This window comes from Schistocerca nitens, chromosome 2 (genome assembly GCF_023898315.1).
Source record: "Schistocerca nitens isolate TAMUIC-IGC-003100 chromosome 2, iqSchNite1.1, whole genome shotgun sequence".
In the NCBI taxonomy this organism is placed as follows: domain Eukaryota; kingdom Metazoa; phylum Arthropoda; class Insecta; order Orthoptera; family Acrididae; genus Schistocerca; species Schistocerca nitens.
This window is the reverse complement of record NC_064615.1, coordinates 35,002,722-35,013,811: the sequence shown is the minus strand read 5'-3', so window position 1 is coordinate 35,013,811 and position 11,090 is coordinate 35,002,722. Positions and strand designations below refer to the sequence as shown.

The 11,090-nt window shown below is 42.6% G+C and overlaps 1 pseudogene; it reads left to right on the top strand.

Moving 5' to 3' along the window:
• The first annotated feature begins 9,053 nt into the window (after positions 1–9,053).
• On the top strand, positions 9,054–9,171 carry LOC126237798 (5S ribosomal RNA; annotated as a pseudogene).
• The last annotated feature ends 1,919 nt before the right edge of the window (positions 9,172–11,090 follow it).

Sequence of the window (11,090 nt, the reverse complement as noted above, 5' to 3'; positions counted from 1 at the left end):
AAAAACGAACACCTAAACCTTTCTGTTCGAGCTCTGATTTCTCTTATTTTATTTTGATGATCATTCCTACCTATGTAGGTTGGGCTCAACAAAATATTTTCGCATTCGGAAGAGAAAGTTGGTGACTGAAATTTCGTAAATAGACCTCACCGCGACGAAAAACGTATTTGCTTTAATGACTTCCATCGCAACTCGCGTATCATATCTGCCACACTCTCTCCCCTATTACGTGATAATACAAAACGAGCTGCCCTTTTTTGCACCCTTTCGATGTCCTCCGTCAATCCCACCTGGTAAGGATCCCACACCGCGCAGCAATATTCTAACAGAGGACGAACAAGTGTAGGGTAAGCTGTCTCTTTAGTGGACTTGTTGCATCTTCTAAGTGTCCTGCCAATGAAACGCAACCTTTGGCTCGCCTTCCCCGCAACATTATCTATGTGGTCTTTCCAACTGAAGTAGTTCGTAATTTAACTCCCAGATACTTAGTTGAATTGACAGCCTTGAGAATTGTACTATTTATCGAGTAATCGAATTCCAGCGGATTTCTTTTGGAACTCATGTGGATCACCTCACACTTTTCGTTATATAGCGTCAACTGCCACCTGCCACACCACACAGCAATCTTTTCTAAATCGATTTGCAACTGATACTGGTCTTCGGATGATCTTACTAGACGGTAAATTACAGCATCATCTGCGAACAACTTAAGAGAACTGCTCAGATTGTCACCCAGGTCATTTATATAGATCAGGAACAGCAGAGGTCCCAGGAAGCTTCCCTGGGGAACACCTGATATCACTTCAGTTTTACTCGATGATTTTCCGTCTATTACTACAAACTGCGACCTTCCTGGCAGGAAATCGCGAATCCAGTCGCACAACTGAGACTATACCCCATAGGCCCGCAGCTTGATTAGAAGTCGCTTGTGAGGAACGGTGTCGAAAGCTTTCCGGAAATCTAGAAATACGGAATCAACTTGAGATCCCCTGTCGATAGCGGCCATTACTTCGTGCGAATAAAGAGCTAGCTGCGTTGCACAAGAACGATGTTTTCTGAAACCATGCTGATTAAGTATCAATAGATCGTTCCCTTCGAAGTGATTCATAATGTTTGAATACAGTATATGCTCCAAAACCCTACTGCAAACCGACGTCAATGATATAGGTCTGTAGTTTGATGGATTACTCCTACTACCCTTCTTAAACACTGGTGCGACCTGCGCAATTTTCCAATCTGTAGGTACAGATCTATCGGTGAGCGAGCGGTTGTATATGAGTGCTAAGTAGGGAGCTATTGTATCAGCGTAATCTGAAAGGAACCTAATCGGTATACAATCTGGACCTGAAGACTTGCCCGTATCAAGCAATTTGAGTTGCTTCGCAACCTCTAAGGTATCTACTTCTAAGAAACTCATGCTAGCAGCTGTTCGTGTTTCAAATTCTGGAATATTCCATTCGTCTTCCCTGGTGGAATAACTCCGCTTTAGCGGCACAGTCGTCGGTAACAGTACCATCGGCACTGCGCAGCGAAGGTATTGACTGCATCTTGCCGCTTGTGTAGTTTACATACGACCAGAATTTCTTCGGATTTTCTACCAAATTTCGCGACAATGTTTCGTTGTGGAACCTATTAAAGGCATCTCGCATTGAAGTCCGTGCCAAATTTACATATTCTTTAAATTCTGATGCACTGTTTAGTTTTACAGAATGGTTTTATTTCTGTGATTTGACTTCAGATTTCCTATCAATCCAACGTGAAGAGCTCTCTGGAGGTGAGCAATGCACTTGGTTTTCATTGTTTGGTTATTCCCAAGTAACGGAAAAGTCCTGGCAAGAAATATCCTGGAAATGGGGACTAATGTTTAAAATGCAATAATTTAATATAAAAGTAATGTAACTACATGTAGTTAAGTAAATCTTCAGTAAAATGTGTGGAACACCTGTTCCAGTGGTTAAATTATAAGTACTTAAAGGGTTGCATATTTGTTAAAGCAAAGTTCCCTACCTAAGTGCAGGCTACATAGATGATCACTGTGTTGTCGCGTTACCCTGTAAATTCGTGTTATTTGCCACACTGGATGTCACTTGATAGGTTCAATTTAAAAACAAAGCAGATGTGTAAACTGCAATGGGCCTGACAGTCTTAAATTCAGTTATTTTCCTTCGTAATTTAACGAATCTTTCACTTTGTTGACATGACAGCTGGCTTGTTTATATCATCCCTGCATATATCTATGGGACACCACAGGAAATAAGGTAAGTTTCTTGCAAACTTGAAGATTTAAAATTTACATTTGACTTGAAAATGCAACGAATACAAGTCGGTGCCTCTAAACTATCAATCGTTGCTTTTGGGGTTCTGGCTTTATCAATTATCGACATAAACACAATGAAAATGAATAGAAATGGATTAGGAAAGCACGCTTTTCATAGCACGTACTTCTCTTCTCGGTTATTCGAAGTATATAAGCAAGAAGCAATTACAGTACTGATGGCAGAGGCGTCATATTTTCGTGTCGTATTACTGTATCGAATACACATTTAAGACCAGCAAAACGTTTGAAGTTGCGTTCCTTATGCTATGTTGTTCACTAAAACAGTGTAACATTTACTAAAGAAAGCAAATGTTGCGTGCACACGACAGAAATAACGAACAAGAAGCAATTGTATACACTCGTCTGCTAATGTTCAGGGGGATCCAAGATGGCGGCAGGTCCAGCCCATTGGCTTCAAAACAACGTACAGCGTAAGTCTGTAGCGCCATCTCCCCTTATTCTACCTCCACGGTAGTACGCCTGCGTTACTACCAGCACACCTCGAGCTCGGTATGCCGACTGTCGTTGTCGGCGTGACACCAGGAAAGGGCCAATCGAGCGGAACAGGAGCTTCGTTGTGTGTAAAAATACGATCGTGTGGACTACCTTCGCAAATATGCCACTGGATCGAGGAACATTCGACTAACAGAATCAGGTATGTTATACTGGACCGTGAATGTTCCACAGCAACGAAACTAACATTGGGTGTTGCGCTGAACCGCCGATCCTGTCGCAGCAACTCAGCAACGATGCCTGCGGCAGGGGAAAGAAAGGCAGTCTGCAAACCAACAGGCTTCACAACAGCCTAACCGTGTACCCAATATCGACGGTCCGCCGCAGATCAAATTATAAGTTCTTTTCCCAGTTACTTGAAAAATCCATAAAGAAAAACATTAAGCTCCAACACATTCAACCTAGAAGATAAGGATAGACGTAGCAAAATCGACCAGTCCCTGTTGTAGAAAAGTTTTATCGTAAAAATTTTTTGACAGTTCAACGAAGTCGTACAGTTTTTAATGTTCGTTGTGCCGTCTGACACTCCTTGATATCTTTACCAGAATAAATTGAAATGCTCCTAATTTTTCCTTGAATAATTGATGAATGTCACTAAAGAATCAATCTTGTATTCATTTAACGAAATATTCCACTTTAAAACCGATCTTCTTGACCACAATCGCCGATAAAGTTTTAAAACAGAATTTTAATACACTTCACAGTATCGACTATTTTCAAAATGTCAATACGTGTCGACTTCTCATTAATAAAACTTTAAACTAGTTAATTATTAAAGATCGTCCACACTCCTGGTAAAATTCTGCCAGAACCTCTTCAAGAAGTCTGAATTTTAATAAAATTTGCAAATTTCACACATAAGTAATATTAACGATGTATGTCGTGACAACAGAGCAAACTGTGTGTTTCAACTTCCAACTCGAAGTTTATTTAACAGTTGATAACCAATAGACATCCAATTACAAACTTTATCCTTCCACTTTCAACATTGAACTCCTTTTCCTTTTATAAAAAAAGCATAAAACATATATTAATAATGGTCAGCATGATGTTTCAACGGTTCTTCCAGCCGCCGGCCGTCGACTACGATGCAATAGTGGTTAGCTCTCGTCGACCGCCGCGTCTGGAGTCCCCACTGGATCATCTTGCTGCCACGCTCGACGTGAAAGAAAAGAAACAAAATCTTTTTAAATAACAAGTCTACACTTAACATACTACAAATAAATAAATATATATATTAACATTTCTTACCTGGCGTTGCTCAAGCGGTAGCGAAACGCGATGTTTCCGGCTTAGACTTTTGAAACACCACAGTGTGCCTCAAGAAAACGTGGTGGGAGACTTGACGTTCTCAATAAACTTAAGAGATTTATCAGACAGGATCAACAGCACTAACCGTGTCTCAAGGCACCTTTACTCTTCATAAACGCTCCAAGACAAGAAAAACCGCCGCACCACGGTGAAATTATCCGAATGGGGCGGAAATCATTAGATATGATTTATATGTACACACAAACTAACGAATACAATTTCAGAAAAACTGGATCATTTATTCGAGAGAAAGAGTTTCAGGAACTCAGCAAGTCAACAATGCATTGCTCCACCTACGGCCCTGATGCAGGCAGTTATTCGGCTTCGCGTTGATTGACAGAGTTGTTGGACGTCCTCCTAACGGATATCGTGCCATATTCTAACTGATGCCCTACACCGTCAAAATCCTGAGCTGGTCGCAGAGCGCTTCCCATAATACTCCAACCGTTCTTAGTTGGGGAGAGATCCGGCGGCCTTGCGGGTTAACGCGGGTTTTGGCAAGCGCGAAGACACGCAGTAGAAAATTTTGCCGTGTACGGACAGGAACTGCATTGCTGAAATGTAAGCCCAGGATGGCTTACCATGTAGGGCAACAAAACGGGGTGTAGAATGCGGTCGACGTATCGCTGTGCTGTAAGAGTGCTACGCATCAAAATCAAAGAAGTTCTGCTATGAAGAAAAAGAAAATGGCAGCCCAGACCACTGCTCCTGGTTGTCGGCCCATAAAGCAGGCGACAGTCAGGTTGCCATCCCACTGCTGAGCGGCGCGTCTCTAGACACGTCTGTGCTAGTCATAGGGTGTCACTTCGAAGCGGGATCCCATCACTAAAGACAATTCAACTCCATTCAATGAGATTCCAGGCCGAAGACGCCCTGGACAGCGGTGGGGTACCAAACTGAGTGTCGCCCGCCATATGGCCTGACAACCAAAGGCTGATCGTCTGGGGTGCCACTTCTTTTCATTGCAGCATCCCTTTGGTTGTCATCTGCGGCATCCTCACAGCACAGCGATGGGTCGACGATGTTCCATGCCCCGTTTTCTTGCCCTTCATGGCAAGTCATCCTGGGCTTACTTTACAAAAAGATATAATTTCCACCTGCGATCAGCGAGAGCTACTACTGCTTGTCTTAGTGCAACTTGGCCAGCAAGGTCGACGAATCTCTCTCCAGTTGAGAACGTTTGGAGCATTGTGGGCGGGGTCCTCCAGCAGTCTCGGGATTTAGACGGTCTAACGCACCAATTAGACAGGATATGATACGATATACCCAGGAGGCCATACAACAACTCTATCGATCAATGCAAGCCGAAAAACTGCTTGCAGATGGACCATAGGTGGACCAAAACGTTATTGACTTGCTCAATTTGCGAATACACCTGTCTCGAATACACCATCCAGTTTTTCTCAAATTGTAATCATCTATTTGCCTTGGCATCTACATCACATCCACCGATTTCCTTCCCACTCAGGTAATTCCTTCGTGGTGCGTCGTTTTCCTTTCTTCTTTTCTGTCTTAGAATGTATAAGTAGACGACTTGCCTAGCACTACGTTGCGTAAATCCACGCTCTATGCAGATTACATTACTTTTCTTACAGCGAAAAAAAGACTTTGAAACATTACAGCAGGAAAGTACGGATCGAATCAGAGCCGCTAGTAATTTCAAATCAATGAAATGGCCTATTAATCACGAAAAAACTGGAAGCATCCTCTTTAGCTAACGTATTAAAGATGAAAGCAACGACTGCGCTTCAGCTAGACTACTTAAGATCCACCTTGACTCGAAATTAACGTGGAAGAGTCCTACTGGTTATATATGTACTAAGTTAGCTTGTGTGACAGATTTGTTAAGTAAACTAACTTCTTGTGTTAGTGATACATTATTGCTCAATCCATGCTATGCCTTTTCCCACACCCACTTGACATATGTCATTCTCAAACTTCCTGGCAGATTAAAACTGTGTGCCGGACCGACACTCGAACTCGGGACCTTTGCCTTTCGCGGGCAAGTGCTCTACCAACTGAGCTACCCAAGCACGACTTACGCCCCGTCCTCACAGCTTTTATCTGCCAGTACCTCGTCTCCTACCTTCCTAACTTCACAGAAGCTCTCCTGCTGTGGCTAAGTTATGTCTCCGCAATATCCTTTCTTCCAGGAGTGCTAATGCTGCTAGGTTCGCAGTAGAGCTTCTGTGAGGTTTGGAAGGTAGGAGACGAGGTACTGGCAGATGTTCAGCTGTGAGGACTGGGCGTGAGTCGTACTTGGGTAGCTCAGTTGGTAGAGCACTTGCCCGCGAAAGGCAAAGGTCCCGAGTTCGAGTCTTGGTCCTGCACACAGTTTTAATGTGCCAGGAAGTTTCATATCAGCGCACACTCCGCTGCAGAGTGAAAATATCATTCTGGATATGTCATTCTGTTATGGGGGAATTTCCATGAAGCAAAAAAGTTCTCATTTGCAAAATAAGGTAATCAGATGCATCTGTGGAGTCAGAAACAGCAACATATTTCAAAAAATATCAACATTTTCTTCTTTCTTTATATTAAGTTGTCTGATACGTACAAAAAGAAGCAACACACTCACAAACTATGACAATCCGTTCATCAACATAACACACGCCTAAAACTACAGACCGACATCACAGGTAGTTGACTTAAGAAAACTCAAAAGACAGTTACAGGTACACGGAGTAAAACTTTTAACATGATGCCAATACAGGCATCCAATGTGTCACTGCGTATGTTTAAAAGCGCCACACACATATGGCTTAGACACAAAGGATTTTGTACAGCAGAAGAGTTCAAAATGTGCCCTAAAGATGATATTGAGTTTAATATAGTTCCATTTAGATGCAACTTATATATATGAATAACATACCAATTGCAGTATGATGGACAATTTTGTATTTTGCTAGACAATAATGATCTAAAATATCTTTTAAACCTTTTAGGTTTTTTATGTGATTTTATATGTAAGAGTGTGTGAGCACACAAAAGGCGACATCGATTGCACTTTTTAATGCTTAGATATGGATAATAAATGAACCGTTTGTTCGTTAACAGTTACCCTATGCACAAGAAAGTACCGCCAGTGGACGATAGTAACGAATTACAGAAAAACTTGGACAAAATTTCCATTTGTTGTAATGGATGGCAGCTCTGTTTAGATATAGAAAAATGTAACACAGTGCCTGTAACAAACAGAAACGACAGTATAGTGTCTCATAACAAGATTAGTGGTGAAAGTCTTTAACACGTCAAATCATGTAGGATTTTACGAGTAATATTAAGATGCGAAATAAAATACGGCGATCCCATAAATCGGTATTGGAATTGGATAATGGATGACAGATTTGTTGGAAGAATTCTGGGAAAATGCGATACATCTGTAATGAAAGTGACATACGCCTGTGCGAGCAATTCGATTGTTTCGGTGTTAAGAAGCCCTTATCAAGTAGGTATCGTAACACACATCGAAAGAATTTAGAGACGCGCTACAATTATCGTAACTGGTCGGTATAGCCCAAACGAAAGTGTAACAGAAGGGCTCGAGGTACTCGAATGAGAATTCTTGGTAGAACGACTTTGCATTTTTCGAGAAATCCTGTTGGGTAAATTTAGAGAATCTGTATTCGAAGGAGATTGTGCGCTCATTAATTTCGCCCTGAACGGTGGAACAGATTTGAAATTTCACGATGAATTGTTCCCAGTACACTTGCTACTACTTAGCGGTCCTTACACGTTCCACCTTTCTTCAAACTGATACTGTGTCTACGCTTAGGCCTGCGTCGGAGGATGCTAGGTCGGTCTGCGAAGATAATTTTCACATGGAGAGCTCACAGATACCTGCCCCTTACCCCCCACTCGACTCGCACCTTGCTGGGTACGCGTATGAAACGCGTCTTCCTTGAAACGGTTTGCTCTGCTGAGCGTTCGCGATGGTCTCGTGTTGGCTGAATTTATGATTGTCACAATGTAACATCTGCCTAACAATGTTGGCACCGAATGCCCATGTAAGGCGCACGTGCTCCTTGGCTTTATTCCAGACTGCGGTGCCAGCACAGAGCAAGGCAGCTAAGGCAAATTACCACAAAATACAGTGTGTACAGAAGTCCGGGAACACTTTCAATCATTTATTGCACAATAACCAAACATTGTACAGATATCATACATATGTCATTCTGAAGAGAAACCCTGAAAGTGTGTGTGTGTGTGTGTGTGTGTTTTTTTTTTTTCCTCATGTATACCGCCACAGCGTAGTTTGGTAATTTGCCGATGGTCAGCGCTAGTCGCAAACATGGCGAGTTCAGGTGCAGAGCGAGCTTTCTGTGTGTTGGAGTTCGACAAAAACAAGTATGCTACAGCTGTTCAACGGTGTTTAGAACCAAGTACGTTAAGAAGCCACCAAGAAGGAAGGCCATTCACTACTGGCACAACAAATCCGTTACGACGGGAGAGAATACGGGAAGCGACGGCCACAGTCGACGATGCCATGCTGGGGCGGGCATGGCAAGAATTCGATAACCGTACTGACGTCTGCCGGGTCACTCATGGTTCGCATATCGAATATTTGTAAAAATTTGCAGAGTTTTTCTTCAAAATGCAATACGTATGACATATGTACAATGTTTTGTTCTTTTGCAATAAATAATTGAAATTGTTCCCAGACTTTATGTACACTCTGTGCATCCAGAATGAATAAATATATCGAGGCTTGGTATTCGCCAAGTTATAGCGGACAATACGGCGAGTTTCCGGGCTTTCGCAAGTAATTTTGATTGTTTATAGGTGTCGAATTACGACACGACTTCGCTTTTACTGTTCCGTGCCTCAGTCTGTAAAAACAAAGTCACGGGATCGCTTTATCGTCGGTCTATCTCTCTCTCCGACTGTTAAAAACCTTTTTTTGTCAGGAACGGGCAACGGCCTTGCGATAGTGGATACACCAGTTCCCGTCAGATCACCGAAGTTAAGCGCTGTCGGGCGTGGGCGGCACTTGGATGGGTGACCGTCCGGGCCGCCATGCGCTGTTGCCATTTTTCGGGGTGCACTCAGCCTCGTGATGCCAATTGAGGAGCTACTCGATCGAATAGTAGTGGCTCTGGTCAGAGAAAACCATCATAACGACCGGGAGTGCGGTGTGCTGACCACACGCCCCTCCTATCCGCATCCTCAAGTAAGGATGATACGGCGGTCGGATGGCCCCGATGGGCCACTTGTCGCCTGAAGACGGAGTGCTTTTTGTTTTGTGGGGAACGGTTAGACGTATTTAATTCAAATTTAATGAAACATATTAAGGTCTGTGGTCTCTTGGCAGTGTAAAATTTCAAGCTTCTAAGTCACTTCAACCAAACAGTACGACTGTTTGGATACCGGAAAACTCACTCATCAAAACCTATAGGGTGCTTCCCGTTGACCTAGAATCATAAAATTTGGCAAGAAACAAGGTTTATCAGTCAAACTGTAGTTATATCACATAAAAATATCTTTTGCCATTTGAACACACATTGCTTTCATCATCCATCAAAAGCATAACAGATGAGCATTACTGCACGAAAACATAAAATGTAAGTTGCAGTCATGTTTTAGTAAGTAAATAAAAATGTTTTACTATATCTTCTCTCTCTACATACATAAACTGAAGTCCACTGCTCGCTTCTTTAGTATGTCCGAGATAGTTCGAGGAACTACTGTAGTGATTTTGATACAGTACTGGGATTCCAGGGACGAATGGATGAACTATCCATCCTGGGAATCGTGAATCTCAACGATTTTTGCGTGTTATCGATACTGGCAAGATATTCGTCCTGGGAATTCCATATGTCTCGACTTCCTAAGACGTGTTGCTGCAGCAGTTATTGGAAGCCATCCCACAGGACATTAAGCGATCGACGTGGTACAAGCATGACGGATGTCCCTATCGTTTCGTACATGTAAATGACAGATCCTCTTAATAGAACATTTGCAGAGCAATAGAACGGTCGTTCAGGAAACGCAGATGGTCTGCACACTCTTCAAACTTACACTGCCATACCTTTAGCAAAAAACTAAGATGCCCGAATGCATGAAAACCCTTACAATACAGTTTTGTACTGCCTTTAACTCCAGATGAAATTCAATGTTTAGTATTGATTTTCCAGAATCACTGTATAGGGTACAGCAATGCCCAAGGTCAACATCTGGGGCACTTGGTATAACAGTTGTGACAATAGCACAGGAACTATACCTTAGTTTAAATGTTTGCTTACATTTTTGGTATAACAGGACAGACGTTTGTGGAACCTCCTCTCCTGACGGCGGGACAATGGTTTGTGGTGATTGATATGATTTGCTCATGTCCCATACACTTTATGTTGCTGAAGTTCTCTTCAAAGCTTCTTCCAAATTCCACAAAAATAATGTGCCATTCCACTAGAAAAAAAAAAAACAAAGTCGATGTCGTAATTCGGCGACTAGTAACAATAAAAATTACTTAGGAATGTCAGGAAACGCACCATATTTTCCGCTATAACTTTGATAAAACCGCACCTCGAGGCATTCATTCGTTCAGGAGACTTCTGAGGTGGTCTTTCTTCGGTGCCTCACCCTATAGATTTATTCCTGCATCGCCACTTAAGACGAATGGTCACTACTGACTGCACGGCAACCGCAGCATCAATTTGGGACAATACTGCATCCAGGGTGTCAAACAAGGCCATCAGAGAGATGGCTAAGAGCAAGGGTGACAATCACCAGGCGTTCTATCGCACCACATCATCATTTGACAGTCCAACTCTAGTTATCTAGCGAGAGGCCCAAATAGGAGGAGGAACGCTGAAAAAAAAAGTGACAGACGAGTCTCTGGCTAGGAGTCACTGATGGTCTCCAGAATGAATCACTCTGCAACGAAGAGTGTGCTGTTTTGAAATTTACTGGCGGATTAAAACAATGTGCCAAACTGGGAGTCAAATACAGC